The sequence below is a fragment of the Amblyomma mixtum genome, chromosome 2 (genome assembly GCF_055824585.1).
Source record: "Amblyomma mixtum isolate Tamu chromosome 2, ASM5582458v1, whole genome shotgun sequence".
NCBI lineage: Eukaryota > Metazoa > Arthropoda > Arachnida > Ixodida > Ixodidae > Amblyomma > Amblyomma mixtum.
In genome coordinates this window covers 120,470,988-120,488,285 of record NC_143013.1, presented here as the reverse complement: position 1 = coordinate 120,488,285, position 17,298 = coordinate 120,470,988, and the positions used below count along the sequence as shown (strand labels likewise).

Sequence of the window (17,298 nt, the reverse complement as noted above, 5' to 3'; positions counted from 1 at the left end):
GTGGTAGCAATAGAGGAGAAGGATTCTTTCGCATTTGATAGATTCGAAAGCACGAGGGCAATAAATAGGCCATCAATCCCCCTATCGCACACAAAAACAAAACCAAGAAATCACTTTGCGTCGATATATTGGGGTGCCTAATTTGTTTTCAAATGAAAGAAATGCCAGCGTGCTTCTGCAACTCACTGAGGCGCGTTGCTGGAAATGGAACGAAAAAAAATATAAGCTTTTTATAACGGTCCTCTTGCTTCTCTATACTGCAGAAAGTGTGAAGTTCTCCCCTTTACAAATTTTTTTTTTTTTATGTGGGTTCGCACCGTCATAGACGCTCTGTCATCAAAGCTGCCATCAAAACAGCACATCAGGAGATGGGTTGAATTAGCACAACGGTAAGGCTGATGCGCGAAGACAGACGAACAGCTTAGCAAACAAAGTAATTCTCGCTGCAGTCCATTTACAAAATGCTTTATCAAGTGGTGTTAGTTACGGCCATTCATCAATGGACACTTGTACTACAGCCATGTTTACTGGTGAGCCTCCTCTGTCTTTCTCCTTCACCTCCGTTCCGTGAGCTGTCATTATTTCCACCCTGCGTCCGAAGTAGAATTTTTTCAGTTTTGTTTATGTGGGTTTGACGTCACAAAGTGACTCAGGCTATGAGCGATGCCGTCGTGGAGGGCTCCGAATAACTTAGACCACATGGGGTTCTTTAACGTGCACTGACATAGCAAAGCTCCCGCGCCTCTTGCACTTTGCCGCCATTGAATTGCAACCGTTGTGGCCGGGACCTCCAAGAATGAGTTTATGGGGGTCATGAATGAGTGGGCTTGCTACAGTAATAGCAATGTTGGGTCTTGCTCGCTCAGGTGCAATATATCAGTTGATCTACGGAGGGGCAGCACGCGTCAGTCAATTTCGTGGTTTACATTAAATATTTTCCGCCGTGTCTTCTAGGGTCCACCCCGTACAGAGTTAGCTTCTCTTTGCAGAGATGTCAGGAGTGCTAACAAGTACATAATGCCCAAACTAGCTTATATCTCGCCATCACATCTACGTTACTGCGTACTTACAAGCTTTACCTGAGAAATTAAACCAGCGGTTAGTACCGCCTTTGTCTCTCAAATCGTTCTTTCCTCTATGTTTCGTCGCTTTGTAACCAGTATAGAGTGGTTCCCTGACCACTGAACAGCATGCTTGTCCTACTTCTCGCCTCATCACCTGATTCGTCTAGGCTGTGTACGGGATACCGAATCTGCAAGTTGTTTCAGAATTTTTTTTAGGTCGAAAATGGCCGGTAAATATTGCTGTTCATGTGTAAATGCCTCCAGTCGTCTTTTCAAGGCACATAAGGTGGTAGTTACGAGCATCGTTGTTTCGACCTTCTCTAACAACATTGCCATATCCAAGTCTACGCTCCCATCAAAATAAATGTATGCGTTCAGCTCCTCTATGTGAAGTCCTTTAAATTCACTTCCTTGCTCTCTTAATGCGTGAAGACACATTACAAAATCTAACGTTCGACGAAAAGTCGACTGGTCGGGAAGACGATTCATGAATTCAATAGAAGGAACGCCGACCAAAAGTTTGTTGTTTAATATGAAGACGAAGACGTTTCGGCTTCCATACGGAAGCCTTGATCACTGGGCGGAAAGCCTAAAGCACATCGCTTAAGCGCGTTGCACTAATCGCCCCTTAAGCGATGTGCTTTGGGCTTTCCGCCCAGAGATCAAGGCTTCCGTATGGAAGCCGAAACGTCTTCGTGTTCATATTAAACAATAACCTTTTGGTCGGCGTTCCTTCTATAGAATTCATGAAGACACATTACGAGTGCTAATTTTAATAAATGTGCCGGCATAAACAACACTATCTGAATATTGATCACATCGTTATACATTTCCTCTACTCACCCAACCATTAACTCGAACTACGTCTCCACTCAGCACACGTCAGCTGATCTCTTCTGGCGAGAGCGCAAACTCTGTTTTGGGAAATTTTGAAATACAGCCGAATGAAAGCAGAACTATTCTGAAAGTATGCAATGAAAGAAAATAAAAGCCTTCAATGTTCGTCTGCTAGGAAATCAATCAGGGCGCTCATGAAATATTAATGAAATGCAGACTTTAGTGTCAGACTGTAGACTCACCGTGGGCGTCCTATGAAGTCCGGACTAAAGGACAATATGGGCACGTTCCGTAGTATGAACTCAAATTTTATTCCTCTTTATCTTTCGCTCGCTTCATCCCCCCTCCCCTCAAGTGGTGCAGCCAACCGGGCTACGCCTGCTTAACCTCCGTTCTTTTCATTTTTCTGTCGCTGTCTTTTTCTACGCTCATCTGAGCGGTGCCCGTTAATTTCGTGGTTACCCGAAACGCAGCACTGAACTCGCAAGAAAATATTGTATAAAGACAGGCTTATACGTTGTTCCTTTTCCCCACAGATAACGTTCACGAAGTCTCCTTTGGTTCATTTATTGCGAAAATCGGTTCGACAAAAAAAGGCCGACCGTCATAGAGAACGAATCACAGCACCTTGGCATGACAATCGATTGAAGAAAGTAGCGCTGTTTGATTGGGCGCAGCGAATTGCACAGCGGTGGGCATGCTTCGAACCTCAGTTGGTAAGGCTCCTTTGCATTCCGTTAGCGCTTCCACTATTTCTTCTGCGAGAGCAAAGCGCTGTATTATTGAAACTGCATTGGCGCATTGCGTACAAAATCTAAAGACACAAAATCGTCACCATCAATTCAAAATGTCCTTAATGCAAAATCGCCGCCACATCAACGATTCCAAGTGAGCGGCTGTAGAACCACTGACAGTTCACCGTTCTGTAAGGCCGTTGACGTTACTTACAGAAAGAACGATCATGCTTCTCTCGCTGTTGAGGGATGCAAAGTGAAAGAGATATCTCTAATGCTGAAATGATATTCGAACGCCTGGCGCGAGACAAACAGACTAGAAAGGCCTTTATCCTGGAATGAGCTCCCCTTAGCTGATGAACATAGTACTTTTTCTTCGAATTCACCTCAATATGTTCAGCCTCCTTTAATTTATATTCCATTTTTACGCGATTAAGCACGAAAATATCCTTATATGTGTAACAAAAGTGAAGAAAGCGCTGTCTTAAATTAAATAGATGGTCCAGTGTAACTTAAACTGGGCTTTTTACGTCCCAAAACATTATCTCTCGTCCTGCTCGCGTGCCACCATGCTTATGATCGACAGGGAGAATTTCGCGCCATTCGTGACATGCACTAAACTTGAGAAACATGACTACTCGTAACCACACATACCATGATCACGTCACTTCCACAGCATCCTCCACATAACCACGCATGAAAACACATATCACGCATCGCAAGACCGCTGAGGGTTACACAAAACACTATCACACGACCACCGACACCATGCGTGACAAAACAATGCATCCCCGCATGGCACAACCACATGCGAACGCACATGCCATGAATCGTATCACTATGCATGACCACGCATAGCATCCATTATATGACAATACGTACTACAAGCACGTAACCCCATGTGACCACACATACCATGCAACACTTGACAATACATATACACACACCCTGCATAATATGAACACATATGACTACTCATTTACACATCACAAGACCACGTACCATGTGACAACAGGTACCGCGCATCACATGACCACATGTGACCTCCCATAGATTTACACATAACCACGCGAACCCTGCAACACGTGACAACAAATATTACGCATCACATCATTCAGAACACGAGCACTCATGGGGACACACAATAGTATTGTATGACCACGTATGCCTTGTGTCGCACGACCAAACATTTTACATTTTTGACAGCCTCCACTCCCTGGCCTAGATGATGGCCATCGTGAAGCTGAACGCGACACTTTCCCTTACGGTATACTACATGCTACATGAGGCCTAAAACACTGAAAAAATTTCTTCATACAAGTAATTCATTTCAGAAGGGCAATCAGGTTTGGTTTGATTTATTGGGGTTTAACGTCCCAAAGCGACTCAGGCTATGAGGGACGCCGTAGTGAAGGTCTCCGGAAATTTCGACCACCTGGGATTCTTTACCGTGCACTGACATCGCACTGTACACGGGCCTCTAGAATTTCTCCTCCAAAGAATTTCTTCCGCCGTGGCCGGGTAGAACCCGCGTCTTTTGGGTCAGCAGCCGAGTACCATAACCACTGAGCCGCCGCGGCGGCCAGAAGGGCAGTCAAACGCCGTAATAGCAATGGTACGCCCTCCGGACAAACATCGACTAACAAGACAACTCGACTACCCCTGACTAACTACGATATGCCGTCTTTGTACGATCATAAACTATTTAAAGCGTACTGTTTTGGGAAACCACAGTGCGAAGCACCCAACTGCTTAACGCCTGGAAGTCGCATCAAATGACGCCACTCCCCTGTTCATGCGAACGACACATGAATTTATTCAGTCGCCAGCATCTCCCTGATAGCCGTGCAGAAGCAAACCGCAGACACTACAGAACCTCGCCGTCCTGACTGGCTTGCTGGCAATTTTCATTTTCATTACCATTACACTCGATTTTATTTTATTGCATGGTTTGTCATCGTGCATCGACAGGGACACTCTGGCAGGGAAAAAAAAACTGACACTTAAGCCCGTTAAAGTGTGCGAAATTCAAGCGCATTGATCGTATATGATCGCGCCCAGTAGAGTGCCGTGACGACTCGCACGCTGTTCTTCGACTCCGTGAACGTAGCTTTCCTACTCTAGCACGTGCCGTATTCTGGCTACAGGCAGACGCAAAATGTGCCATGGACACAAAAATAAACGTTACTCTTTCTCGTCCCGCGTGTTTCGTCGCTTACTCCTACCCCTGATCCGTCCATCCGTCCTTTGATGTCGCGTGCCTTTATGTCTGAGTAAAAAACGGTGCAGCACCGCAGACCCTACAACTGGCGCCATCTGACGGGAGCCTTAATTTGCTGTCTGCTTAACAAGCACTTTTTCATTAGCTATAGCGCGCGCACTACCCAATCCGAGTAGGAATCAGAGAGAGAATGATGAACGGAAATGCAAAGAGGTTAACTAGGCGACAATAGGAATCAGTATCTTGCCACTAGAAATGGCATTAGCGTTTAGCGAACGCGCTAAACAACACCCGCCAAAAACTTGGCTAACGCGGCCGTTGATTGGCTTAAACCGGACCAAGCTTTGCAGCCTTGGTATGCTACACGGTTTCGCCGATGCAGTTCTGAGGTCCGCTCAGTTCCTGGATTCCGAGCCTGTTGTTTGGAGCAGCGGTAACTGCTACGCTTCGGCGTTTGACGCATGCATACTCACACGCAGTTAAAATCTTTTTAGCAGGAACATGCCGACATGCACTGCAGACGAGTTTGCTCGCAGGAAAAGAAGGATGATTTGCGAAGAGGCGGAGTTGAGCGTTAGGGGAAACATGGTGGAACGCGAGTAATCCTCAAATATCATGTCATGCGGATCGTACAAATAAATGCATTCAAAGGTACGAATGTTTTGAAACAGGCATACCATCTCACTTTATCAATATTGGCCACGTGCGGGGGGGGGGGGGGGGGGGGGGTTTGAGCGCATCACAGCATTTATACGTGGTTCGGTGACGACTTTCTGCACCGTAATGTTCAACTTTGTGGCGAATACATTTACATACCATCGCCGAGGCAGCTCATGTGATCGGCCACAAAGTTACTAGGATTCCGCGATGGCAAGACGGAAAATGTGTTTCTCTGTTCCGGCATAAAGAATTTTGCCTCAGAATTGAGTCGGGTCTTTCGCTGAAAGCTTCTTCGTTTTTATTTTTTTTATTATCAGGCTTCATGAATTATTCATACTGGTATATGAATACCTCCGTATTTCATGCGCGTGAAGCTCTTTTTCATTCATTTATTTAACCGCCTGACTCGTGAAAAATAATTTCTTGTTTATTTTATTATGCCAGTCTTTTGTTTGTCATTATACTAGCTGAAAACGCTCTTGGTATCAGGTTGTTGCCGTAATAAAACAATTTCTTGTTTATTTTAAGATGCCAGTCTTCGGATTGCCATTATAATAGTGAAAGTATTTTTGGTATCAGGATGTTGCCGCCGGTGTTTCCACCACTCGCCTTTTGAGGACATCAAATAAAATAACATATGCGCCTTCTTTCCTGGCCGCTGGCATTTACGGAATACAATTTGATCTTTGCTTCGGCAAATAATCCATCCGCATTTTTCATTTATGATTACCAAGAACGATAGAAGGCTTAGTTACTCTGTGACGTCGCACTTACCAGTGCACGAATCATATAGGAGCCTCCTACTTTAAAAGGCGAAACCTCCTACTTTAAAAGGCGAAAATGTGCAGCATTAGCAGTCTGACATGAGCTTGATAAACCAGTACGAGAACGGCAGTGAAGTTCAACCCAGGCCCAAGAAACATTGAAATGGGAAGCACTGGAGCTTCGCCAGAAGACTTTTTTCATAAGCTACTTCGTGCAATATATTATTCACTTAATGGTGTTTCCCGCAACACCTATCTCTTCCCCCTTAATTATTTACCGGCAGGTGTGGGCCATGGACACAAAATTCAGGAGTACAATTCTAACACTGTAGCATACAAAGAAGCTTCATTTTCGAAAACGATTCAGCAATGCAACGGCTTGCATGCACTGTTGTACGGCTTTCTTCCAGCGGTACGTTTAATTCTTTAAAAATGATAAAACCCGTCTGACATTGTTTGTTCCTTTCGACTGTCCTCGGAGTAGATCGCTGCGACTTACATAATTTTCGTCTAGTGTGTGCTTATCTATTTGTGTCTTTGCTCTGTAAGGTATCAGGTTGCTATATTACGGTGTGCTTTTCTGCATCTTTGTTTTCTTCGTACTGACTGCAGTTCTCACGTTCTCGTTTTCCCTGTCACGCCTGTTTATGTTTTTCCTTATTTTTTTATATATGCTTCATATGGTATGTACCTGATATTTGATAAGAGTTAAATCTGTGGCTCATACCGCCCCCCCCCCCCCCCCCCACCCTGCAATGCATTACAAAGGCGCTGTGGGAAAATAAATATATAAATACCGGCACTAAGGCGTATGCCCTAGTGCACCCGACGATTTTCCGACATATCTTGAACGGCGCAGCCAACAAGCGAAATATCGATCGAGCACTTGTCCAAGCAGGTAGGATGCCACTTTATCCAAGTACCTCGACTCACGACAAATTTAACAAGAAGACGAAATGCCCAAACTCTAGTTATACAGAAGGATGTGGGACGATATTGGCGGCATTCAAGCCGAGGAGGTACCAGAGAGAAGAACAATGCATTACCGGGTGTATTGCCTTGCAGGCATTTAGTGTTTCCTTAGAGCACTTTTCAAACTTATCTTCGGTTCAACTGGCTCCCAGTTTAGCAGTTTCAGAGATAGAGAAACTGGCAAAGAATGTAAGGCCGTTTCTGGCGTGCACACTTTTGTATACAAAGCGTACAACTTCAATGCTCAAATCCCTATTCGCTAAGTACCTACCGGCATTATAAGTACTCCAAATTTCAAGGCAGTGCACCTCGAACTCACGGTTTTCCACTTCAGTTGACAAAAAATCTGCAACATGCAGGCCGACTTAAGTCTCTCACGCGGGAAAGTTTCGTGCTTTTCAGCTCAATAGCAGCTTGCTGTAGTCGTTTGATGACATCTCTTTCTTCGCTACTATTTTACATTTATAAGCCTGGAAAGCTCGAGCTTATTTTGTTGTTTATTTCACAAACCGGCTCTATTCGTAGCCGATGCTCTGCGTTTGCAATTTCCTCTCCCAGGTTCTTTTCGTTGGCAAGGCTAAACGAAAGAAAAAAAAAAATGTCGTCGATTTCGAACCGCCTGTTTCCCATAGTATTTACTCCGTTCTTTCCTTAGCTACAAGTGCGTCCTTAAACTCCAATTCCCAAGCAGTACGGTTCATAACTTCCGTGCTGATGCATTTTTGTAGGTTTTACGTGGCACTCAGTGAAACTTAGAGGGCTGTAGATCTCAGGCAGTTGGAATCTGGGAAAGGGGAAAGACGATGGGCGGCGTGTAACGGTTCAAGACCATTAAGCCTGAGGACATCATCATCATCATCAATTTAAATGGGCATTAATAATCATGAACTAGAATATCTAAAGTGAAAGGTTTGCGCTTGGGTTATCGATAGTGAATCGAACTAACTTGTTTTCATTAGTTAGCATATCAGGCGCTTTCAAATAATATCATGGTGTGGGCAAAACGTCTGTCGCCAACCTTGCACTCCTTAGACCTTCTTAGGGCCCATAATCATGATTTGAAGCTTGGCGGAGGTAAGCAGAAGTGCCCTCTTTTGATTTTCATGTGAATGATAATCATGCTCTCGCCAGGCGACCTTGCAAAAGAGCGATTCTTAATAACTTGTCACAACTCTATTTGTTTCGATTTAATTCTGTGTTCTACTTCACGTCTCGCATTATTTGCTCCACGACACTTAACTAATATGTCATGGCTAAGTGCCACGTCTTGCACTGATTGAGTGTTGGTATGTAGGGCAACAGAAGCTGTTCGACCACTGTGGCCAGTAAAAAATGGTGATTGCATATGCCAGGACGATTACGCCTTCGAGCAAGCGTCTCCTAACCAAAAAAAAAAAAGCCTAGAATAGATCTGGGCACGTAGGCCTTTACTTACCAAAACTACTACTCTCCAGAACTCTTCATTGTTTGGATTTTTCTGATACCTCACTATCAAATTATTCGCGACTTTTTGTTCGGTCAGAAAGTTGGAAAATTTCTCATCAATGCCTGGAATGCTTTCTCCGGCCTTCTTCAAGGCTGCGTTCCTCTAAATCGAATAACAACGGCACAATTCACGCCGTTTCTCGCAGCCGATGGACCTCCCCCCCCCCCCCCAAAAAAAAAAAAATAAACAATAACGTTTTAGCAAGGAAAATGATTCAACCTGACTTGTTCAAGGCGCCGTTGCAGGCAGACCTAAGCTACATTTCAAGGCCGAATGAAAGTTGCTTCAGCAGTGCGCCTGACAAAGTTCCGAAAACGCTAGAAGGAGCCGTGTTCTGTACGGAAAAAAATGGCTCTGCCTTAGCTTGGTTAAGCCCGGTAATTGCGAAAGCAATATCCGTAGCTACGCCATGGTTCAGCTGGTAGTGTAGCTGGTGGTGGTGCTTGTGGTTAGAATGTTGTGATGCATCGGTTATACAATTCAATCCAATCCAATCGAATCCAGTCCAATCGAATCCAATACAATACAATACAATCCAATATGCTAATATGGTAGCTACCGGCCACGCTACGCGACGGGCTGAAAGTGCAACTTGTATCGCTTTCGCAATAAAAGCCGCCTTCCATGCGGGGAAAATCGTCTCATCCACGAAGCACCTGGAGTTTACTCACCGCGAAAAAATACGCGAACCGTGTTCAGGGCAAACATGAAGACTTCGGCAAGCATACTTGGGCCCTTCATAGAAAACACTTAGTAAGCGGCTTCTGTTTTCCATCAGGATTACAAGCAATTAGCAATTATTGTCTTTCACATGCACACCAACTCGCTGAGTGTTCATGATTTTTTTTTACTTCCTGTTCTTTTCTTTCGCCTCAAAGTGATGGCGGTCGGCACGGCCGCTAACCTTGCCGATAGCTCAGGGGTTTTACAGACTTCGCAGGGGCAGCCACAAGACCTTGCATCCATCCGGTCGCACGGGCTACGAACTCTCGATTGCTGTAAACACCGAAGCAGCTAGAAAAAAAAAAACGGAAAAAAGAGAACTCTACTCTCGTGGGAAAAGCCAGCTTGTGGCGCGTTGCTTCTAATAGACAAAACTACCGCCGCGATATATTCCGATACAAGGCATTTCGCCTGCGGCATGGTGCCACACTTCTAAAACCGTTACCAATGCTCAAGAATTCGCCCTTCCCTACTCTAGGGGCGTAGTAATTACCTCAGAGAACTAGACTACCGTACGCTCCTGGGCGACGGCATTCCGAAGCGGTACAGCGAGGTGCCCTCGGGTTGTTGTTTCTATGGGCGGGAATGCGGTGGAGAGGTAGACAGCCACCTGCCTTGTTTTTTAATGCCTCTTTTTTACTTTTCTTGTAATCATAAATGGCATCAAGAAGGAGGGCTGGTTGTAGGGCGTACCTGAGAAGGTAACGCGGTGAAATCGCTACGTGTTAGTTTTCCTCTATTTCCCCTAATAATGAGATTGTTTCCTGTAACAGCATGAGTGCGGCTAGGATCCATTACCTATACTCCACGGCAACTTTTGTCGGCAATGAGGGTGAAGTCAAGGGGCCGGATCGTCCTTAACTGTGCGGTTCTGCCGCTCCGCTTAGAAGCTCGGCTCCCACGAAGCCAGTCTTAGGTTCGCTTTTGTTTTCGGTTCCTTATCACGGTCTTAGTAAATACTCGTTACAGCCGATTTTGTCCAAGGAGCGCTGTTTTCATAACGCTGATACATGCTCTGATGAGTTAGTAGAAGATAGCCAAGGTGGGGTTATTAAAGTAGCAGCTGGCCTGCATGCACAGCTCCTATTGAGGCGACCGATTGGCGAGACATATAAAGAAGTTAGGCGGCCACTTAAGGTGATTAAGTGCTGTAAATGCGAAAGTATCCTTTGACCTAAAGACCTTTACCCCAAAGGTTTTAACTATAAATGCCTTGGACAAAAGGCCTTTACATTAAAAGGTGTTTGTTCGGAAGTCAGTTACCATAGTGGCCCTAGAAATAAAGGTCTGCAACCTACACGCCTTGACCCAAAAGGCCTTTAACCGAAAGACATTTACTCGGAAAGTCTTTACCCCCAAGGCCTTCATCCTAAAGGCGTTTCACGTAACGGTTTTACCATATATCTATGCCGCAACTGACTATCAAGTCACTAATTATCAGTATCACTACCTGTCGCTTGTCCATGCCATGTCTACAGTGCCTACACCCATTTACTATCTTGGTTTATGGTTTAGGGGGGTTTAACGGCCCAAAGCGATTCAGGCTAAGAGGGACGCCGTAGTGAAGGGCTCCGGAAATTCTGACCACCTGGGGTTCTTTAACGTACTCTGACATTGTACAACACACGGGCCACTAGAATTTCGCCTCCACCGAAATTCGACCGCCGTGGCCGGGATCGAACACGCGTCTTTCGGGTCAGCAGCTGAGCGCCATAACCACTGTGCCAACACGGTGATTCCGTTTACTATCTAATTCCCCCTTTGAGGTAAAATAGGTAGCGTGATGGCGTTACACAGATTTTCCGTGACTACTTTTTGCGGTCAGCGCGAATGGCTGGTTTCGTTGGATGACCCATATAATGTCTTCGCATTAATAACAAACGAGTGGCGAATCCGCTGTCGAACAAAAGGGGCCGCAACGCGAGGAGGCGCTCCATCTGCGCGCCTCATAGCGATGGAACTCACAGGCAATCATTCGGTGTCAGTCATATTACTGCTGGCGTTTCGGTCTAAGATATCCCGGCGTTGTAACGGCTCCAAGCTCACACTAATGGAAACCGAGGACTATGTTTACTGAAAAAACATACTAGCAATCCCTCTATCGCTCAGTCACACGTCCTCGGCGGAGCTCGGTCCGCCATCTCCGTTTTCTCTTCAGTTTTTTTTTTCTTTCTAGTACAGGAACACGCAAACACGCATACAGAAAGAAAAGACACAAGATAGGGCATTCACTCTCTTCTGGAACAGCGCGTGGGATCCCGAGCTCGCTCATGTTTCTTCTTTGAAGGCTTGTAGCCAAGTCTCCGTGCCGAATACTTCCAACGAGAGTATCACTTATCTCGCTTTGGCGCGAAATGCTCCCTTCAGCTATATACGCGATATACAGGGATCCAAGCCAGTACGGCAATGTTGCCACAGACCCAATAGCGCCGAAAAAGCTCTAGCTGCAGCAGCGGCGCCTGTTTAATATCAGGCGAATGCTCACATTGATAACTGTTTATCGCACCTATCCTTGAATTGTATCAAAGATTTTAAGCTTTATTCGCTCTGGGTTGTTTAACTGTGCGATGTCAGTGCACGTTAAAGAACCCCGGGTGGTAGAAATTTCCGGAACCCTTCACTACGGCGTCCTTCATAGCCTGAGTCGCTTTGGGACGTTAAATCCGAAGAAATCATATTTAGCAATTCATAATACTCAAGAGACAGAGATAGTAGAGTTCATTATAGGAATGGTGGGGATGTCGGCTGGCTTTAACCTATTTGACTCTGGCCTGGTACTGCGCACGGGAGAAATGGGAAAGAAGAATATGGAAAAATGGATTGCGAATAGGGGGTGACGATGACCACTCAATAGGTTATCAGTACTGTGTATGACCATTGAGAACATCACTTTTTGCAGCAAAATAAATGCCGGCCTCAGAGCAGGCCAGCCAGCCACACCGCAGCAAAGGCAATGCAATCTAGTAAGGCTGCGCGCGACGCTCGACCGCTCAGCTCGCCTATCGCTTTCGTACTGCCTGCTGCCGGCGCCTGTTTTTGTCGCGTACTGCTCTCACGCAGCGCTTCCGCATATTTTGCTGAGTACCCACCTCACGTGCGTATTTTCTCTTCTCTTGTGGCATCTGTGGCATCGCGCTTAGACATGCACTGCGGCATCTTGGCGGCCGCGCGCTAGCGAGGCATCAACAGAGAAGAATTCTGCATGAATTATGTACTTTAATAAAATAATAAACATCACTTTTTACCCTGCACTTAAAAGGCAATACATTTGCGCATCAGCGAGTATCAGGAGGGCAGCGATTGCGCAGTACGCCCAATACAAACAGGTCAGATCCGAGAAAACTTTCACTTTAATGATATTAATAAGTTTGTTAAAAGATGTTAGAAAATGTTAGATTAAGAAAAAATGATCCAGAAAACCGTGCAAGCAAAAATTACTGTACATTATGTCTTAGCGACTTCAAATCAACGGTCCGGGGCCTAACGGTCTCTAACGGTTTCCTTGGGCAACGTTTTCGACGAGGTGGGAACATTTGAAGAACACATGTAATTCATTGGCGTAAGAACTGTCGCAGAATTTTGCAGCAGAGTACTCGCGTGACATGCCGTTGGTTTTCACTTATGACTTAAAAAAAAAATAATCCTTGGCCTATGGTTTGGGGTCACCGGGGTCGTTTGGTGAGACTGCTCTACTCACCTCCTTTTTTTTTCTTCATTTGGGTTCTTAGTTTCCTTTTTTCCGGCGAATCAAAAAGCTGATAGGCGGTGATAAGTGACATGAGCAGAGTATTTTTTTGCTATTTTCCCTAGCATGTACTGCGACTTATTTGCGAATAATTTGTCCAGAGATATTTATTGTGCGCTTTGCTTCACTATTTTAGGAAGGTTACATTTGTTTAGGTTAAGCTTAAGCTTAGTTTCAATACTACCACCACCGGTGCGCTGCCATCGTTTCGACAGTGTCGGCACCAACACCACGGACGCGCAACTTACAACTTACAACATACCACATGCCTCTCCCAACCATGGTTAGGCGCTTCCGGAGCGTACAATCACCGCCCTCCTTGTAGTGGATTTCATAAAGTCGGAACAAAGAGGGTTGGCTCGTCTGTCCCTTACAAAGCGGGGCTCGCAGGAAAAAATTTCGATTCGCGGTTTGGACGCTACTGCTTCAATATAACACTTACAATGCAGGTTCAAAAGTTAGTTTGTTTTCGTTCATTTTGTATAGTAGCAGCAAAGCTTAGCACCGTTAACAAGGTCAAGAAAAGAAATAACAGTGCGCACTGAACATTTATTCAGTGCTAAACAAAGACACCGCGCTTTTTGCCAAGGTCGTTCGGCGTTCACTCGAAATACAATTGATGAAAGTGTCTTCAAAGTGCTGTCGGCATACTACAAGGATATTAGCATAAAAACTCACCGATGAGCTTAATAAAGCATTAAAGAAGTACCCTACGTTGATATTCGATAAAAAGGTAGCTTCAGCGAAAGGTTTGTTCAACGTTATTGAAAAGGGGTTGCTGATGAACAGAATGTTATTCTTAAGGTGTACTTAAAGAGCGCACCCCTTCTCCTTTACCTCCACGCCCATAAATAAGATGACATCGCTTCCGTAGTCCTGCCACACTTTCCAGCTAAGGCCATCAATTGCTGGAGGAGCTTTCATCATCTCGGTCTAACAACAGACGCAAAGAAATGTCTGCCAAGTGATGTCAAGGGTCATTTGGAATTTGAAAGCACTGCGAAAAACACGAAACACAAATAATGGGAAGCGACCAATACAAAGGGCTGAAAGCGTGTCGGGAGAAGCGACTTCTTCGTTCGTGTTTTGCTGTTCTTCCACGGATAAATTTCGAAGTGGATCGAACGAAGCAAACTACCTCAACTCTCCATCCTGTTAATCTTTGTGATGCTATCATACTCATTTAAGCCTATTTACTACAGACGGCCATACCCCTCGCGCGCATGGCAAACATTTGAGCTCATCCATCACTTCAGCCAGCGTATAGGTAGTGAGTTATACAAGGTTTCATATGACCTGTAGTAAAATGGCAGTCTGGGCGAGTTGGTTAAGCATCTTGTAATAAAACAGCGCAAGGACACAGGACGAGAATGGAGAGAAGACACACACGGCGCTGAACTTGCAAGTGCGTTTATTGGAAAAAACACGCTGCTTTTTAAGGCAGGGCGTCAAGAAAGCGCGCGCATGTGCTTTGACAAAAATACACTTGACAGGTAATAAAATGTCTCGTAATCGCACGTGGGATTATCGGTGCTAACCACAGTTTAGCAGCTTCATTTCCTTAGAGGACAATGCTACTGAAGGCTGGCTGACACATCTATTTCCTTTTTTCAGGATATGAAATGCCTCTGCTACTTCCCTCGTGCTACGATCATTATGGATCAGCGCCGTGTGTGTCTTCTCTCCGTTCTCGTCCTGTGTCCTTTCGCTGTTTTATTACAAGAAGTTTCATATGTCCATGATTGTTGACACTGCTACACAGTGCGAATTTGAGAATTAGCAGGCACCACTGAGAGCACACGCTTGAGTCTGCGGACTACCGCTGTATATGCTTTTCGTCTCTTCTTTTGGTACCACTTGACTGGGAAGCGGTAGAATTTCAATTACTGTTTCCGGTTCTTCGCGAATTGCGGAGACTGTTGTCGCACTACACAAGACAACCGTAATGACTTCCAGTTTCCGCGAAGGCGAAGAACTAAATGCGCCTGGAAAAAAGCAAGAATAATGCGCGCCTTGCGCTTTTGAGTTGGCGAAGCACGCTCCCTACAATTTCGCATCTCGCAGCCAGGAAGGCTCCGCGGCGCTGCGTTTGCGCCGCGAGACTTGAGCCTGGGTTCTCTATAACCGCGTCGGGTTACCCCGTTAGACGCCTATTGCTCGTTTTTCCTGCGGGCGGCTCTGCCGACGGTGGACTGTGGTCTTGCGTTATGAGTCGCCACTTGCTTCGTTTGTTAAATACCAGTTACTTCCTCACTACCGGAGCAGACATCATGAAGAAGCCTTTCTCGCTGACAGGGAGGGGTGGCTCGAAAACCCGAAACGTACGCAAGATTAGAAAATCTGCACGTAACAAAAAAAAAATGTGGTGGCACCGTAACTATGAAAAATCGCAATCATACTCGGAATATGTCTTTAAGGAGCAGTTTTGCGGTTACAGCACCTTGTAAAACAACACGATGAATTGCAATTGGGGACTTTTTTCGGCTGCGTAAAATGGAATAACATGTTCCGACTCTGTAGCCTTGGCTGCTTTCCCATAAATGCAGTTGCGGAACACAGCGGCTTTATGAAACGACTGTCGACTATACTACTATCGTTTGCATGACATGCCCTGAACACGAAAGTGAAGGCTGTTCTCTTATTAATTGAGCAACCCGTACGAAAGGACGAAACAGTGAAAAATATATCAACGATTCTCGCCAGTAGAAAACCGGGCAGTGCTGCACTTTGCGTGAGTATAGGTAATCACAAGCCACCTGATTGGGCTACAGCGAGACACACATTGGGGGAAGGTTCTTCAGGCTGGATAGAAGTACTGTTTAGCTAAACCACCGATTTATTCTACTTTTCTTCGAGTGCAGTGTACGTGCGGTGTATAGCGGAAAACAGGCGTAGGTTCATAGATGTTTCCATATTATGCGATTCTTTTAGCACATTTTCTTACAGACCAACGACTGTTAGTTTTGTCTTGAACGTTCTGATTGTTGAATGATGTTCGAGTGATGAACTGCAGCATTCACCTTGGAACATTTCGGTCGAGCACTCTCAGCACGCCTGAAGATTAAAATAAAGGTCATTCTTCGTGCCTATCGCATGAGCGACTCGCAAACTTCGGCAGAATAAATTACTCAGTGTTGCTGCCTTTCATAAAATGTATACTGCTGAAGAAAAATATTACAAGGCATGGTTTAGCAACCAAAAAAAGAAACAGTTAGCCCTGCATTGCCTTCTTTACTTACTAACTTTCAAGTCCTTCAAGCTGATGCAGCTTGCATGTCCGTTATTCATCTACGCTCTTCACAGAACTGGTTTGTTTGGCCCTTGTAGAAAAAATATTTTTTCATGAACCTGCATCCCATTACTGCACCTGCATACTTAAGAGGCAACTAGTGCTGGCACATGGAGTGATTTGTATGGATTATAGCGCACAAGCTTCTCTTCTTTCTCTTTTTTCGTCTTCACATCGTATATTAATAATCTAGCGCTTTTCTGTTAGCCCACATATTAAACAAAAAATTGAAGCGCTTCCGGGTTGTCACAAACACCAAACATTCTGATCATGACCGGTATGCCGCGTTTACTGCTATATCACCGCTGTCATTACCGCAGGCTTTGAACGCCGACACTATGCGCACGGCTCATTTCACAATTTAAACGCCTGACACGCACCTCATGCCGCCTACCTTGCGAATCTTTACTGTACTGTTATTGTCGTACGTGAACGCTTGTCACTTTTTCTGTTTTTCTTCTCCCTTCCAGCCATTTATTTGTTTCGTCTGCCCTTTCTTCTTTCGTTCCTTCTAGTTGCTATTTTGTCGCCTCTTTTATAGCCACTCTGTCGTCCTCAAGAGGACGCGAGCTGTGTAAACCCAGTCCCCGCGATGCCCCTTTCGCGCCGACGAGCGCATAATGGTTGCTAATGGGGCAGCACACGTAAACAGCGCGGCGCGTCCCTGTTACGCAAGAAGGAACGACCGCGTTCTCCTCCGTGCACCTCTCTCCACTTTCCTCTCCTCCTATTCCTCTTCTCATACTTTTTCTCTTTCCCCAGCTCTTTTCACCGGCGTTACCTGAGCCTGCCGAACAAGCATT

General features: G+C 45.4%; 1 protein-coding gene across 2 annotated transcripts in view; it reads left to right on the top strand.

Moving 5' to 3' along the window:
* CCHa1-R (CCHamide-1 receptor) overlaps positions 1-17,298 on the top strand; it is a 425,261-nt gene that overhangs the window by 374,139 nt on the left and 33,824 nt on the right. The gene's annotated exons all lie outside the window — the stretch shown is intronic.